This window comes from Callithrix jacchus, chromosome 8, assembly GCF_049354715.1.
Source record: "Callithrix jacchus isolate 240 chromosome 8, calJac240_pri, whole genome shotgun sequence".
Classification (NCBI taxonomy): Eukaryota; Metazoa; Chordata; class Mammalia; order Primates; family Cebidae; genus Callithrix; species Callithrix jacchus.
The window spans coordinates 51,652,809-51,667,110 of NC_133509.1; the positions used below are offsets into that span (position 1 = coordinate 51,652,809).

Sequence of the window (14,302 nt, forward strand, 5' to 3'; positions counted from 1 at the left end):
CCTTCGCTGTATGACTGCTGAGGTCCGCTCCAGGCCCTGCTTGTCTGGGGTGCACCTCTAGCAGCTGTGGCACAGCGAGGGATGCTACCAGTTTCTTTTTCTGCTGTCTTTGTCCCAGGATGATGCCTGCCAAATGTCAGTCTTTTGGATATAGAGGGGTCGGGTAGCTGCTTAAGGAGACCATCTGTACTTTATAGGAGCTCAATTGCTGAGCTTTGAGCTCTGTTGTTCATTCAGGGCTGTTAGGCTGCTATGTTTGATTCTGCTGCAACGGAGCTCATTAAAAAAAAACCTTTTTTTCTCTCAAATGCTCTGTGTTGGGGGTTTGGGCTTTATTTTTGGATGTCCATTGAGGTCCTGCCCAGCTAGGAGGCAGACTAGTCACTGTTTGCCTGCCGAGGCTCCGCCCTGCTGTTGTGTGGTTCACCCTGGTGTGCAGGCTCTGTTCTGCTGTGTTCTCTGCTATGCCCTGCGGCAGAGTCTCTCTGTTGTAGCGGGTTGCCTTGGCAATGGCAGGCTGCATCAGCAGTGGGCGTGTATCTCAGTAGGGACGGGTTGCCTCGGCAACGGCTGGCTGCGTCAGCAATGGGCATGTATCTCATTTGGGGCGGGTTGCCTCGGTAATGGTGGACGTTCCTCCCCCACAGAGAGTCTCAGGCCGTCTGAATGGGGATCGTTTGAAATCGCGGTTTTGTTCGTCCCACTGGGCCACCCCAACCACTCTGTCCCTGCAATCCCCTGGGCTGGCCCACTGTCCAAGTCTTGCTCAGTCTCAAGTCCAGCCCTCTCAAGTCTCAGGTTGCTGGTTCAACAGGGCACACGGACAAGCACGCCCTGTGGGGAGCGCTGGGCAGGGCCGGCCGCTGCCACCCCGGCTGCCGGCTTCGCCAGGCAGAAGTACTGCCTGGCGTCCCATGTCTCCTCTTCACTTGGGAATTTCCCCGTTCCATGGGCAACAAAGATTAGTCTGGAAATGCAGCTCCAACTCATCTCTCTGCGGATTCAACGAGAGCTCCAATCCTGGGTTGTTCTCACAGCGCCATCTTGAGTCCTTCCCCCAGATTCTGGCTTCTTAATCTTAGACTTCCTGGCCTTCAAAACTGTAATAAATTTCCATTTATTATGGAAAATTTATTTTCTATAAATAAATTTTTATTTATAAAATAAATTTCCATTCATTATGAATTACCCAGTCAAGAACTCCATTGTAGCAGCACAAAGCAGACTAAGAAAAGTGGTATTAGAGAGTGGAGAGTTGTTAGAACTGTGAAAGGAAATAAGTCTTGGGATCCCAAAATCACTAAGCCAAAGGGAAGAGTCAAGCTGGGAACTGCCTGAGGCAAATAGCCTCCCATTTGATTCCTAAATAAGATAGCTACAAGAATTAAAAAGCTACTAACCTCCCTCACAATTTGCCCACAAGGAACTTCCTTGGGGGCCTCAAGATTTTTCCCCTGAAACAGTTGAATTTCACCCTGGCTAAGTAAAATAATAGCTTATCTTCACAGGTACAGGACAAAGGATAGAACTCAAAGTTATCCCTCTGTTCACCTGAGACAAATGCATCTCTGATTGCTTCCTCTGCTCTACTGTTTATGTCAAAATGTAGATTCACTGAGCCAGACTAAGACATAAGTGACTATTTCTGTACACCACTTCACATGTGAATTATATATTCAGAGAAAGGCTAATCAAAAACTCAAAAGAATGCAACCATTTTTTTATCTACCTATGCCCTGAAAGCCCCCCTTTCAAGTTGTCCCACCTTTCCAGACTAAACCAATGTACATTTTACATGTATTGATCTATGTCTCATGTCTCCCTAAAATGTATAAAACCAAGCTGTATCCTAACCACCTTGGGCACGTGTCATCAGGACCTCCTGAGACTGTGCCACAGGCATGTCCTTAACCTTGACAAAATAAATTTTCTAAATTGATAGAGATCTGTCTCAAATACTTTTGGTTCACATAACAGATACCTGAAAATGTGAATGTGGCTTTGGAACTGAATAATGGGTAGTAGGTAGAACAGTTTTGAAGTGAATGCTGGAAAAAGCCTATGTTGTCAAGAGTTGAGCCTTACTGGTAATTCTGGTGAATTGCTTTTTAATAGCTCAGAAGAGAGCTGTGGTGAAGTCTGAAACTTCTTAGAGGTTATTTAACTGTTCATGATCAGAATATAGATAGAAATGTGAACAGTAATAGCAATTCTAATAAACTCTCAGAAATGAGAAACAAGGTATTGGAAACTAGAGTTAAGGCCATCCTTATGTCCTTATTATAAGTGGCAAAGAACTTGGCTGAATTGTGTCCATGGCCCAGGGCTTTATGGAAGGCAGAATTTAAGAGCCATGAACCAGGATATCTGATGAAAGAAATTTCTAAGCAAAATATTGAGGGTGCTGCATGGCTTCTTTCAACTGAGCATAGTAAAATGTCAGAAAAGAGAAGTGATTTAAAGATGGAATTTATAATTAATTTAAAAGAAAGCAGAATGCAACCACTTGGAAAATTTGAAGCCTGGCCATATAAAACATTAAAAAGCTTGCTTGGGAGAGAATACCAAGGTGGTAGCCAAGGTACCCTTTGATAATGGGATTAGTATGGATAGAAGGAAGACAAATGCTATTCATCAAGACAATGAGAGAACAACCCAAAGGCATTGAGGAGATCTTCCAGGCTGTCTTTCCCATCTAGGACCTTAAGAGCAAAACCAGTGGTCCTGCCGCCTCTCTCAGGAACATTATAGACCCATTCACCTTGGTGTCTACGTGGTGATAACTCTGCAGACACAGAGTGCATGACCTTGGTACTGTGGTGGCCTTCATCTATTTTTCAAAGGATACCTCAGAGACCCCTGAGGCCCAGACTGAGAATTGTCACAGGAGTGGAGCCACTGCAGAGTTCCCACCAGGGAAATTCTTAGTGGAGCCATGGGGGTATGGCCACCCCTAAAGCCCAAGAACTATAGAACCACCAGTAGGTGGTTCTGTAGCCCCAGGAATTCAACTTGTGATAGCAGCTACATGAGCAGAGCCCAGCAAAGCCATAGAGGTGGGCTGTCTGAGGCCTAGGGGGCCCAACCCCCACCCTAGTGTGTTCAGGAGGCAGGACATGGAGTCCAGAAAGATTATTCTGGAGCCTTATCATTTAATGTTGTTTATTTCTTCCCCCTTTTGGAATAAGAATGTTCATCTTTTACCTGTTCCACCTTGGTATTTTGGAAGCATGTAACATGTTTTGATTTCATGGGCTCACAGCCAGAGAGGAATTTACCTTATTATGAATTGTACCTTAAGTCTCACCCATAGATGATTTAGATGAGACTTTGGACTTAGACTTTTGAGTTGATGCTGGAAGGAGTTAAGACTTTGGGAGCCACTGAGATGGAAACAATGTATAAATTTTGAGGCCAAGGCAAGACGGGTCAAAGTCAAAGTGGTGGTCATGGTTCTGGAGGTGGCAAGAAGGATGACAAGGACAAGAAAAAGAAATATGAACCTCCTGTACCAACTAGAGTGGGGAAAAAGAAGAAGAAAACAAAGGGACCAGATGCTGCCAGCAAATCGCCACTGGTGACACTTCACATTCAGTGCCGGTTGAAATTACTGAAATTAGAGAGAATTGAAGACTACCTTCTTATGGAGGAAGAATTCATTAGAAATCAGGAACAAATGAAACCATTAGAAGAAAAGCAAGAGGAGGAAAGATCAAAAATGGATGATCTGAGGGGCACCCCGATGTCAGTAGGAACCTTGGAAGAGATCATCAATGACAATCATGCCATCGTGTCTACGTCTGTGGACTCAGAATACTACATCAGCATTCTGTCATTTGTAGACAAGGGTCTGCTGGAACCTGGCTGCTCAGTCCTGCTCAACTACAAGGTGCATGCTGTGATAGGGGTGCTGATGGCTGACACAAATCCCCGGGTCACAGTGATGAAGGTGGCAAAGGCCCCCCAGGAGACCTGTGCCGATATTGGGGGTTGGACAACCAAATTCAGGAAATTAAGGAATCTGTGGAGCTTCCTCTCACCCACTCTGAATATTATGAAGAGATGGGTATAAAGCTTCCTAAGGGGGTCATTCTCTATGGTCCACCTGACACAGGTAAAACCTTGTTAGCCAAAGCAGTAGCAAATCTAACCTCAGCCACTTTTTTGAGAGTGGTTGGCTCTGAACTTATTCAGAAGTACCTAGGTGATGAGCCCAAACTCATATGGGAACTGTTTTGAGATGCTGAAGAACATGCACCGGCCATTGTGTTTATTGATGAAATTGACACCATTGGGACAAAAAGATATGACTCAAATTCTGGTGGTGAGAGAGAAATTCAGCGAACAATGTTGGAACTGTTGAACCAGTTGGATGGATTTGATTCTAGGGGAGATGTGAAAGTTATCATGGTCACAAACCGAGTAGAAACTTTTGATCCAGCACTTATCAGACCAGGCCACATTGACAGGAAGATCAAGTTCCCCCTGCCTGATGAATAGACTAAGAAGCACATCTTTCAGATTCACACAAGCAGGATGACACTGGCCGATGATGTAACCCTGAACGACTTGATCATGGCTAAAGATGACCTCTCTGGTACTGACATCAAGGCAATCTGTACAGAAGCTCATCTGATGGCCTTAAGAGAACATAGAATGAAAGTAACAAATGAAGACTTCAAAAAATCTGAAGAAAATGTTCTTTATAAGAAACAGGAAGGCACCCCTGAGGGGCTCTATCTCTAGTAAACCACAGCTGCCATCAGGAAAATGGGAGATTTCTCCATCTCTGAAAGGAATGAGGTTGGAAGCTGCCCAGAGGAATCCCTGTTCCCACTGGTTTTTATTAGCAAAACATCCTGTGTCTTTTGGAGTACAATGTGTAAGTGCCCATTGGGTGGCCTTCAGTCACTGTGCAGCAGTCTGCTTCTCAATAAAAAAAAAAAAAAATTTTGAAAGGCTGGGAATGGAATACTTCAAAAAAAAATTTTTTTTTCAATATTGCTCCTTGTGTAGATGGGTAGAATGCTATGTTTTGAATGGTTGTCCTTTCCAGAGTCATGTTGAAATTTAATTGCCATTGCAACAGTTTTGGGAGGTAGGATATTTAATCATTAATTCGACTTTGATGCCTCCACCCTCATGAATGAACTAATGCTATTATTGCAGGAGTGGGTTTATCCCACTCTTGTTCACTCCTGTCTCCTGCCTCTTTGCCCTTACACCCTCTCTTGGCCCTTTCACAATACAACGCCTCCCACCGTGTTATGATGCAGCAAAAAGGCTCTCGCCAGATGGTGGCATCTTTATAGAGGACTTTTCAGCCTCCAAAACTGTAAGCCAAATCATTTCTATTCTTAATAAATTACTCAGTCTGTAGTATTCTGTTATAGCAGCACAAAACGGACTAAGACACTCATCAGTTGTAACAAATGTACCACACTAATCCAAGATGTTAATAGAGGAAACTATGGGGAGGGGTTGGGAGGTGATGTGGAACCCTTTGGTATTTTCTACTCAACTTTTCTGTAAACCTAAAACTGCCCTCCCAAAATAGGCTTTTTTTAAAAAAAACAAAATCTAAAAGAAAAAAATATAGTAGACAGATATATGATATCACAAGTATAGTAAAATGTTAATGGTGGAGGTGTATGTGGATGTCCCCGATTATACTCTGCTTTGTATTTGACATTTTTCATAATAAATATGGAAAAAGTCGCTGTGGGCAATATTAAAAGAAAGCTTAGCATAGTGAGGTTCGGTTGAATCCATGGGACTTAATTCTAACTCCATTATGGATATCTCATATGATTCTACTAAAAAATGTAAGTTGATTTAACTACTTGAATTACTTATCTAAATTGTGAAACCCTGTCTTCAGAAACTAGAATCTAGATAAAATTACCTATTGTTTGTGATATTAACATGTATTATCCCATCAGCAGAAGAATCTGAGCAGTGCTTTGTAGTTTTTTAAATAATATTGATGACATGGTAGTAGAAGCTGAACAGCTACTCCCTGGACTTTGTCAGTGTTCTTGTTATGACTTAGCACTGTTTTATTTACCATCCAAAAACATATTTTTTATTACTTGCTACAACATGACAATAATTCCAGTTTTGAGTGGTGTGTATTTCTCATTATGAATCTAAATACACAGAATGTTTGCTCTGTTTTCAGTCACTATGCTGTGTGAAAATGGTGTATTAAAAATAGTATGACATATTTGCATATTTATCTGTATTAAAAGTGTCATGAAACAGTTATTGCAGATACACAGCTGTTGCTTTTCAACTGTTTTTTAAAGGAACCATATCTGCTCTCCTATATAAAATACATGCATTTTCTAAAGTATCATCTGAGCCAAATGAATTGCAAAGCCTTAAAGAGGAAAACTTATCTCAGAGAATTATAAATTTTTAGTCACTGTGTCTAAATGATAAATTTTTAACCTAAAATGATAAATTTATTCCTTTGCCAAGTCAGATATTATGCATTGTAAACAGAAAGTAATTCTGGAAGTTCCTACAAATTATGGCTGCATTTCTGCATAAAGGCTGTTTACCTAGTCTACAGAACACATAAAAGGATGCTGCTTTATATCAACCACACTACAGAAGAGAAGACTATGCTTTGTGACTTAAAATGACAGTTGCTCTTGTAACATAAAGAAATTTCTATTTTAAGAGCATTTAAAAAATATCTTCATGGGAGACAATAGTATCATCTTTCTTTACTATTAAAAAGAAAACTGTATGCCTCTGGAATCCTAGCTACTATCATCTTAGTAGTGGCCAGAAAAGAGACCCTGATTTAAAAACAATTCTAGTGATTTTCATTATTTTTTAACGATTTCAATATGGACTATTTTGGTTTAAGAAAACATACATGTTTTTCAATTCCATGATCATATCAGGTTCAGTTGATTATCATATAATTCAAATAAACACCAGACGTTCTCATTTTAGTATCTGAATTACACTGCTTGTTTTAAAAAAAAAAAAGCTTGGAGCATAGTTGAACAAAAGATTTCACCGTCCATAATTCAGTTTTACCGTGTTAGCTAAATAAGAGAGTTCAAAAAAGACAGGATGACCATATATTAAATAAAAAGTTGGTCACTTTGTAGAATTAATCCTGTTAGAAAAAGATGATTTCTGTCTTACTTAATCAGTAAGAAGTCTTTATTGCCCTAAGTATTAATTGATTAGCTTCTCATTAAGGTCAAAAGTACCCTTGACTGACCACAGGCGGCCAATTAGCAAATTGTCAGCCATGCTTACTTACATTGACTGAATGTAATGGTAGTTATTTGACTGTCAAGTCAGAAGGTCACTGAATCTTTTGTGCACTTTGCCCTCTGAAAGGGCAACAGTCATTCAGACACCAGAATGCATTCCTAACAAAGATTTAGCTTATTACTTATTGACTTAAATCACCCTTAGAAACAGGTGTTTCATTCTCTTTGAACAAATACTATATTATTTCTTTGTAAAATACTTGAGGTTTGGTTGAAATCCTGTGGTTGATTGTGTCTGAGGATTTTTGTTCAGCAAGCAGATTGCACTTGAAACTCTAAATAGCTTTTTAAAGAGCAGATCGATCCAATGACTAGAGTTGGCCCCCTGTATCTGTGGGTTCCGCATCTGTGGATTCGACCAACCAAGGACTGGAAATATTTGAAAAAAATTTTGTATGCCATTTTATATCAGGAACATGAACATTCTCAGATTCTGGTATTCAAGGGAGATCCTGAATCCCCCATGGATACCAAGAAAGAACTGTATATCCCTTTGCAATATAAACTTTTCTCCTGCTATGTGGCTTTGCTGTAATTGTAGCAAGCTGGACACACAGTTGCTGAAATGGCTCTGGGACACCAGTCTCAAAGTTAATGGTTAGAAGCATATTTGAGTCTCACCTTAATAAGGACATTGGTATGTCTTCTAAATACCCACTGCTGACATGGGAGATTGGATATTTGCTATCAATCAAATGAGAATTGAAAATGCAAGATTATTCATAAAGCAGTAATCTAAAATTTTTGCATATAGTTCCAGTGATTTTTATCATAATAAAGCATTATGATGATAATTTATATGGCAGTGATGTAACTTGATACATTTGTTAGCATTTTATTTTTTTAATTTTTTTGTCCTTCTCTACTTAAACTTAAAATTATTATCACTTACATTTTCTGTTATTGATTTAAATATGACTGATGATTCCATGAGTTAGATTTTAAGGAAAAAATACTTTTGTATAGCACATCATTTTTACAACTTGTACCTCTAGATCAAATACAAGCCCATGAGTCAGCTTAGATCCTTTCCTTTATATTCTGCCCTCCCCAAATATGCATCTCATCTCGAATCACATTCCATCAGTTCTACTTACTGAATATTGTCAGTAGATTCAATGCCCCCTCTATTTCAACCCACTGCCATTGCCCCAGTTCAGCAACTTGTTTTTGATTGATCAATTATAGTATCTTTTAACTGGCTTTCCAAATGATTCAATGGTCCTCTTGGCATGAATGTCTTCCTGCTAGGCTATAATTTCTTCAGAGTAGAGATGGTGTGTTTTCATATTAAATATCTAGCAAATAGTTCAGTGTTTGGCACATATAGGCACTTGGTAAAAATGTACTGACTAAGTAAATGACCATAATTAGCTTTATGCTACATATAAGTGTAACCTGTGATAGAATAGTAATTTGTTATAATTTAAGAATTCATTAATCTCTTACTAGTATTAAATTATTCATTAGTAATGTACAGACTATTGTAAGAAGCAATGTTTTAATTTAGTCATATGACTAAACCAATAGCATTGAATATGAAAATAAAGTGAGAATCAGAGTTGAAGACAAAATTACTATTTTAATTTATGAATAATTAAGCTACTAAGTATATAAAAAAAAGAAATCTATATGCTATTAAAATATTTGCGTTATTTTTGAGATTGTACAGTTTTCAAACGATTCAGCATTAGAGATTGATAGTGACTATTGATATATTGCCTACAAAATACTGAGCATTCTATATACAGATACATGGCATAATTGTCATTTCACAGATAAGAAAACTGGTTTCACAGGGTAACCTGTCCAAAGGCCCACAACTCAGGTCTTGCTGGCTCTAAAGATCAAGCTCTATCTACCACACTCAACTGACTCTAACTTTGCATTATTTTTAGAATTTTGGAAAGGCTATTTAACATACTGAAACTGTACTAAATGTACAGAAAATTTCATATCCAGTATTGGCTGAAGCACTAGAGCCAAAGATAAGAAAAATGATCAGGGAAATTAAAGGTAATATGACTTAGCAGTTAAGACTGCATGGGCGGCCGGGCGCGGTGGCTCAAGCCTGTAATCCCAGCACTTTGGGAGGCCAAGGCGGGTGGATCACGAGGTCAAGAGATCGAGACCATCCTGGTCAACATGGTGAAACCCCCGTCTTCTACTAAAAATACAAAAAATTAGCTGGGCAAGGTGGCGCGTGCCTGTAATCCCAGCTACTCAGGAGGCTGAGGTAGGAGAATTGCCTGAACCCAGGAGGCGGAGGTTGCAGTGAGCCGAGATCGCGCCATTGCACTCCAGCCAGGGTAACAAGAGCAAAACTCCATCTCAAAAAAAAAAAAAAAAAAAAGACTGCATGGGCATTGACATCATACATTTCTATACGTGTGTCTCAGATTTGCCATGTCCCAGCTGTGTAACCTTGAGTGATTTACTTGACTTCTCCAAGTTCCAGTGCACTTATCATTAAAATAGATATAATAATAGTGCCTACCAGTGGACTTGTGAGAATCAAATGAAATTATGCAGGTAAAATGCCTAGCACATTAAATGGCATATCATCATGGCTCATTAGCTGTTGATATCATCATGGCTCATTAGCCATAAATGGCAACATTAGCTGTTGTTGTTAAGGATCTTCAGCTGGGTACAGTGGCTAGCACCTGTAATCCAAGGCAGGAGGATTACTTGAAGCCAGGAGTTTAAGACCAGCCTGGTCAACAAAGTGAGACTCCACCTCTATAAAAAATGTTTCTAAAAATTAGTTGGGTGTGGTGATGCGTATCTGTGATCCCAGCTACATGGGAGGCTGAGACGAGAGTAAGAACCCAGGAGTTCAATGCTGCAGTGAGCTATGATCACACCACTGTAATCCAGCCTGTGCAACTGAGTGACACCCTGTCTCTAAAAAAAATATTTTCCACCAAAATAAATAGTTTAGATTATATGTACTTCCTTATTCTGTGTTAAATCTATGTGTTCTGGTATTGCATACTTTTATGAATCATATATTACTCTGAAATCTAGACAATCATCTGTTCATACATTCAAATTAAAGATAAGATATATAAATATTTGTTAGGGACTCTTGACTTTGACAATCTCTACCAAGTGGGCAAGTGGTACAGAAAGTATCTTGTGCACTTTCCCACTTGGTAGGTAAGTGAGCTGTTCTTCTTCTCTCACGATGCTTCACAAACATTCCGTAAAAAGGCATTAATGGTAATCTCTTTGGTGAATTAGTGTATAAGATGGTGATATGATAATTCACAAATGCAATTCACGGTGGAGCAGAGGGCTGGCCTGATCTGACTTTCATTGTTACTAGGGTCACTCAGGTGCTGGGTTGAGCATAGACTCTTGCAAGAGTAGAAGCAAATGGACCAATTAAGAAGTTGTATCCAGGGCTGGGTGTGGTGGCTCACACCTGTAATAACACTTTGTGAGGCAAAGGTAGGTGGATCAACTGAGGTCAGGAGTTCAAGACCAGCCTGGCCAACATGGTGAAACTCCGTCTCTACTAAAAATACAAAAAATTAGCCTGGTGTGGTGGTGACACCTGTAATCCCAGTTTCTTGGGAGGCTGAAGCAGGAGAATCACTTGAACCCAGGAGGCAGAGGTTGCAGTGAGCCTAGATCGTGCCACTGCACTCCAGCCTGGGCAACAAGAGTGAAGCTCCGTCTCAAAAAAAAAAAAAGTTGTATCTATAATCCAGATGAAAAATGATAGTGACTTGGATCACTTAACATGAGAAAGAAGTGGTTGGATTCTGGATATACGTTGAAAGTAGAACATTTCTGGCAGACAGAATGTGGGGAGTAATCAAAAGAAAGGATTGGAGGAAGATTCAAAGGTTTTGGGCCTGAGCAACATACAAACATGAGAAGGAGGAAAATCTTTCCTTATATACTTAGTGCTTCTAATGATTCTGTGTGTCATCTCTGTTTCAACTTTCATTCTGCTCTCCAAACTGGTGAAAACCAGTTCTAGTGGCATTGTGAATGCTCTTAGTAAATTCAGTGTAACCCTGTGAAAATCACTTTACTAGCTGTCACTTCTGAGGACACTATCTCCTGTAGTATTGAATGAACAATGTAACATCAACATGAGGATATTTGAGACACCCAGAAGAATTAGAAGACATAGCCTCTCTCTTCCTTAAGCTTTGCTGTCTATTTCAGCATGTTGGATAGGTAAGCACTGCCTAGGTTTGGACCTTAAGCACAGGGCCTGGGGGTGGCAGTGGGTGCTTTCCGGTTGACTTTGGATCTTTTTGTAATGTAAATGGGGGTCCAGGTAAGATGGCTTTGGGAAAGCAAGACCCAGAAATATTAAGTCTCAAGTTAAGGGTTCACCAATCAGGAGGAAAAGACCTGTCCAGGACATTGTGTATGTTTTCCCAGTTAACTTAGAAGGCATTTTTCTACCTCTTTTTTCCAAATAGTTAAGAAAAGCCTTTCCTTAAAATACTAACATCAGGTCTAGTGGGCAAGTGGGGGAAAGATTAATATATATGAAAAGAAATACAAATAAGTGTAAATAAGCATAAAAATGTGTATTATAACAAAAGTTCATATCCACAATGAATTATCTTTATTATGCTTTTTCCTACTTTATTTATGAACTTAATTTGCTGTCACCTTAGGCAACTACTTTTAACGGTATCTCATTTGACATTTGATGTTGACATCTCTTTTTTCTAAATTTAGTTGAATGCAAAGAAAACCTTTGAAATGCAAATAAGCGATCATTTCTCCTGCCCTCAGGAAAGGTTGGAACATGGCAAACCTTGAATCAGTCTTAGAAAGAATCATCTAATTACAGGGAAGTGTAAGAGTTCTAGGCCTTACTTCAGACAGATAACGACTAGCTATACATGAAATGCAGACTGTGGCTAACTTTCTTTCCCAAATCAGATTTTCATGAGACATTTTCAGTTCTTTGAGTGAGACAAATGAATTTTTTAATATTTTACACATTCATTGTTAAAATTCAATGCAAAAACAACTCTAATGTCAAATATAAATTATTTTGTTTTTTGTTTTTAAGTTTAATTTTAAATAATCTTCTCTTTTTTGGCATTAGAACAAATTGTAATTACTGAAGTCAGAAGAATTAAAAAACACTATTTAAGAATTTACATTAGATATCAAAATTGAAGGAAAATACAAAGCCTATTTTATTAATGGAGTAAAGTTTCTGAGATAAGATGGAGCCAGTTTTAAAGGTTTCAAGAAGAAAATACAATATTCAGTTTTAGAAGGAAAGGAGACAACACAATTTGGCAATGGCTTAGATTCTTATTATAAAAAATACTATTTCATTTGTCTTTATAATCCAACCTAATAATATGCTTTGTTCTTTAACAAAAAGTATATTTTTTGTATCGCTGTGGGTATACTTCTCTGAGACTAAGCAAACTATTTGTAAAAGGGTGGTTGAATGGAAGAGGGATCATTATCTTTTAAGTGACCTTTCCCCTTCCCCTTGCATCACAGAGCCTGAATTGGTCCTATGCACTCAGCATTCTCAGCATTAGATCAACCCTAACCTGCTTGTTTCCTTTTGCTGCAGAGCATAGACCCATAATCCTGGATCGAACATGTTGAAGTCTCACTCCTTCATCTAGTCAAGTTGACCTCTAACAAAATTCTGTTTTTCTCTCCATTTGTCTGTGAAGAGTTTTCATTCTAAACTCTTCCAGTTTAACAGAGGGATAAGGTTAACAAGAAAGTAAATCCCCTCCTCCAGAAAAAAAAAAAAAAAAGTGGTCCACAGTTTCCCACTGAATTGGAGCCAAAAACTCTGCCAGTTTTGCTCTCAAATCTCCGAGCTGTAGCCTGACCCTTCGTATGACCAGTGGGGCTTGTTGCACAAGATCTATCTGGGCGCCTTTTTAAAAGTGCTATCTTCGTCCATATTTCAAAACACTCACAGATATTTTATCATTAATTAGTATTCATATTATGTCTCAAACAATCTGTTCAAGAATAGGGGAAGTGAACTAGTTGAACAGCTCTTCTGTTTGTCTGGTAATTAACATGGATGATATGTGTAGAGCCGAAGGCCTTATAAGGGAAGGAGGTGGTCAAGTGTTGGGCAGGTAATCGCTGGAACACTTAAATGCTTACCTATTTTGGATGCTGGGTTACTCCATAGAAAATTGTACTTGGCAAACAGAGTGGGGAGACACAGGCCTTTTTAAAAATAAACCCATGCCTCTTTGATTCACAGCATCCTGGATTTGCTTTTCATCATGTTAACATGCCACTTGGGAGCTGGCTGGACTCCCTTGTTCAGTGACATATATTTCATAGTGTTTTTTTAAAAACCATTTGTTCTTTCAACCACAACATGCTTTGAATTTCTCTTTCAAATTTGAGGATGTATATATAGATTGATCAAAACAATATTTTTAACATTCCAAACAATTTAGAAAGATAGTGGATGGGTGTCAGTTAATGTATTATGCTCCTCTCTTCCTCCTCCCCCTCTTCAGCTGCTAATCTTAGAACTTGTGTGCCAAATTGTGTAAGATATTCTTCCAATAGCTACATGTGTGACTCCTTTGTGAGCTCTACAGACAGTTATGAGGACAGATTTGGAGTTGCATATGGGACTGTCACATGGTTTGATTTCCTTGTCTTCGGGCCCTGAGATTTCTTTTCACTGAGCTTTAATACTGAGGAATTTTTAGTTGTGGTAAAAGTTTAACAAAGTCTCTATTAAATAATTTACACATTCTGGGAATAGGGAAGGAAAAAAGTTTTTATTCACCACCACTCTGTATTTGGGATCTATATATACTAAATAGTTCATGTGTTTATTCTTTCTAATAGTGGGAAAAAAAACTTAGGGATTTATCACAAAATTTTTATAAAAATCAGAAAAGAGTAGAGCCTTTATTATTTCCTTGCTTTTTTGGAGCAAGATCTAGTAAACATCTCAACAGAAAAAGTAGCAGATGCTTTGTAAAAAGGTCTCATATCACTTATGT

At 38.9% G+C, this 14,302-nt stretch overlaps 1 long non-coding RNA gene and 1 pseudogene across 3 annotated transcripts in view; both read left to right on the forward strand.

The window, feature by feature from the left end:
• The window catches only part of LOC144577358 (uncharacterized), a 282,043-nt gene that overhangs the window by 98,297 nt on the left and 169,444 nt on the right, over nucleotides 1-14,302 (forward strand). The gene's annotated exons all lie outside the window — the stretch shown is intronic.
• Nucleotides 3,467-8,123, forward strand: LOC100396439 (26S proteasome regulatory subunit 4 pseudogene; annotated as a pseudogene).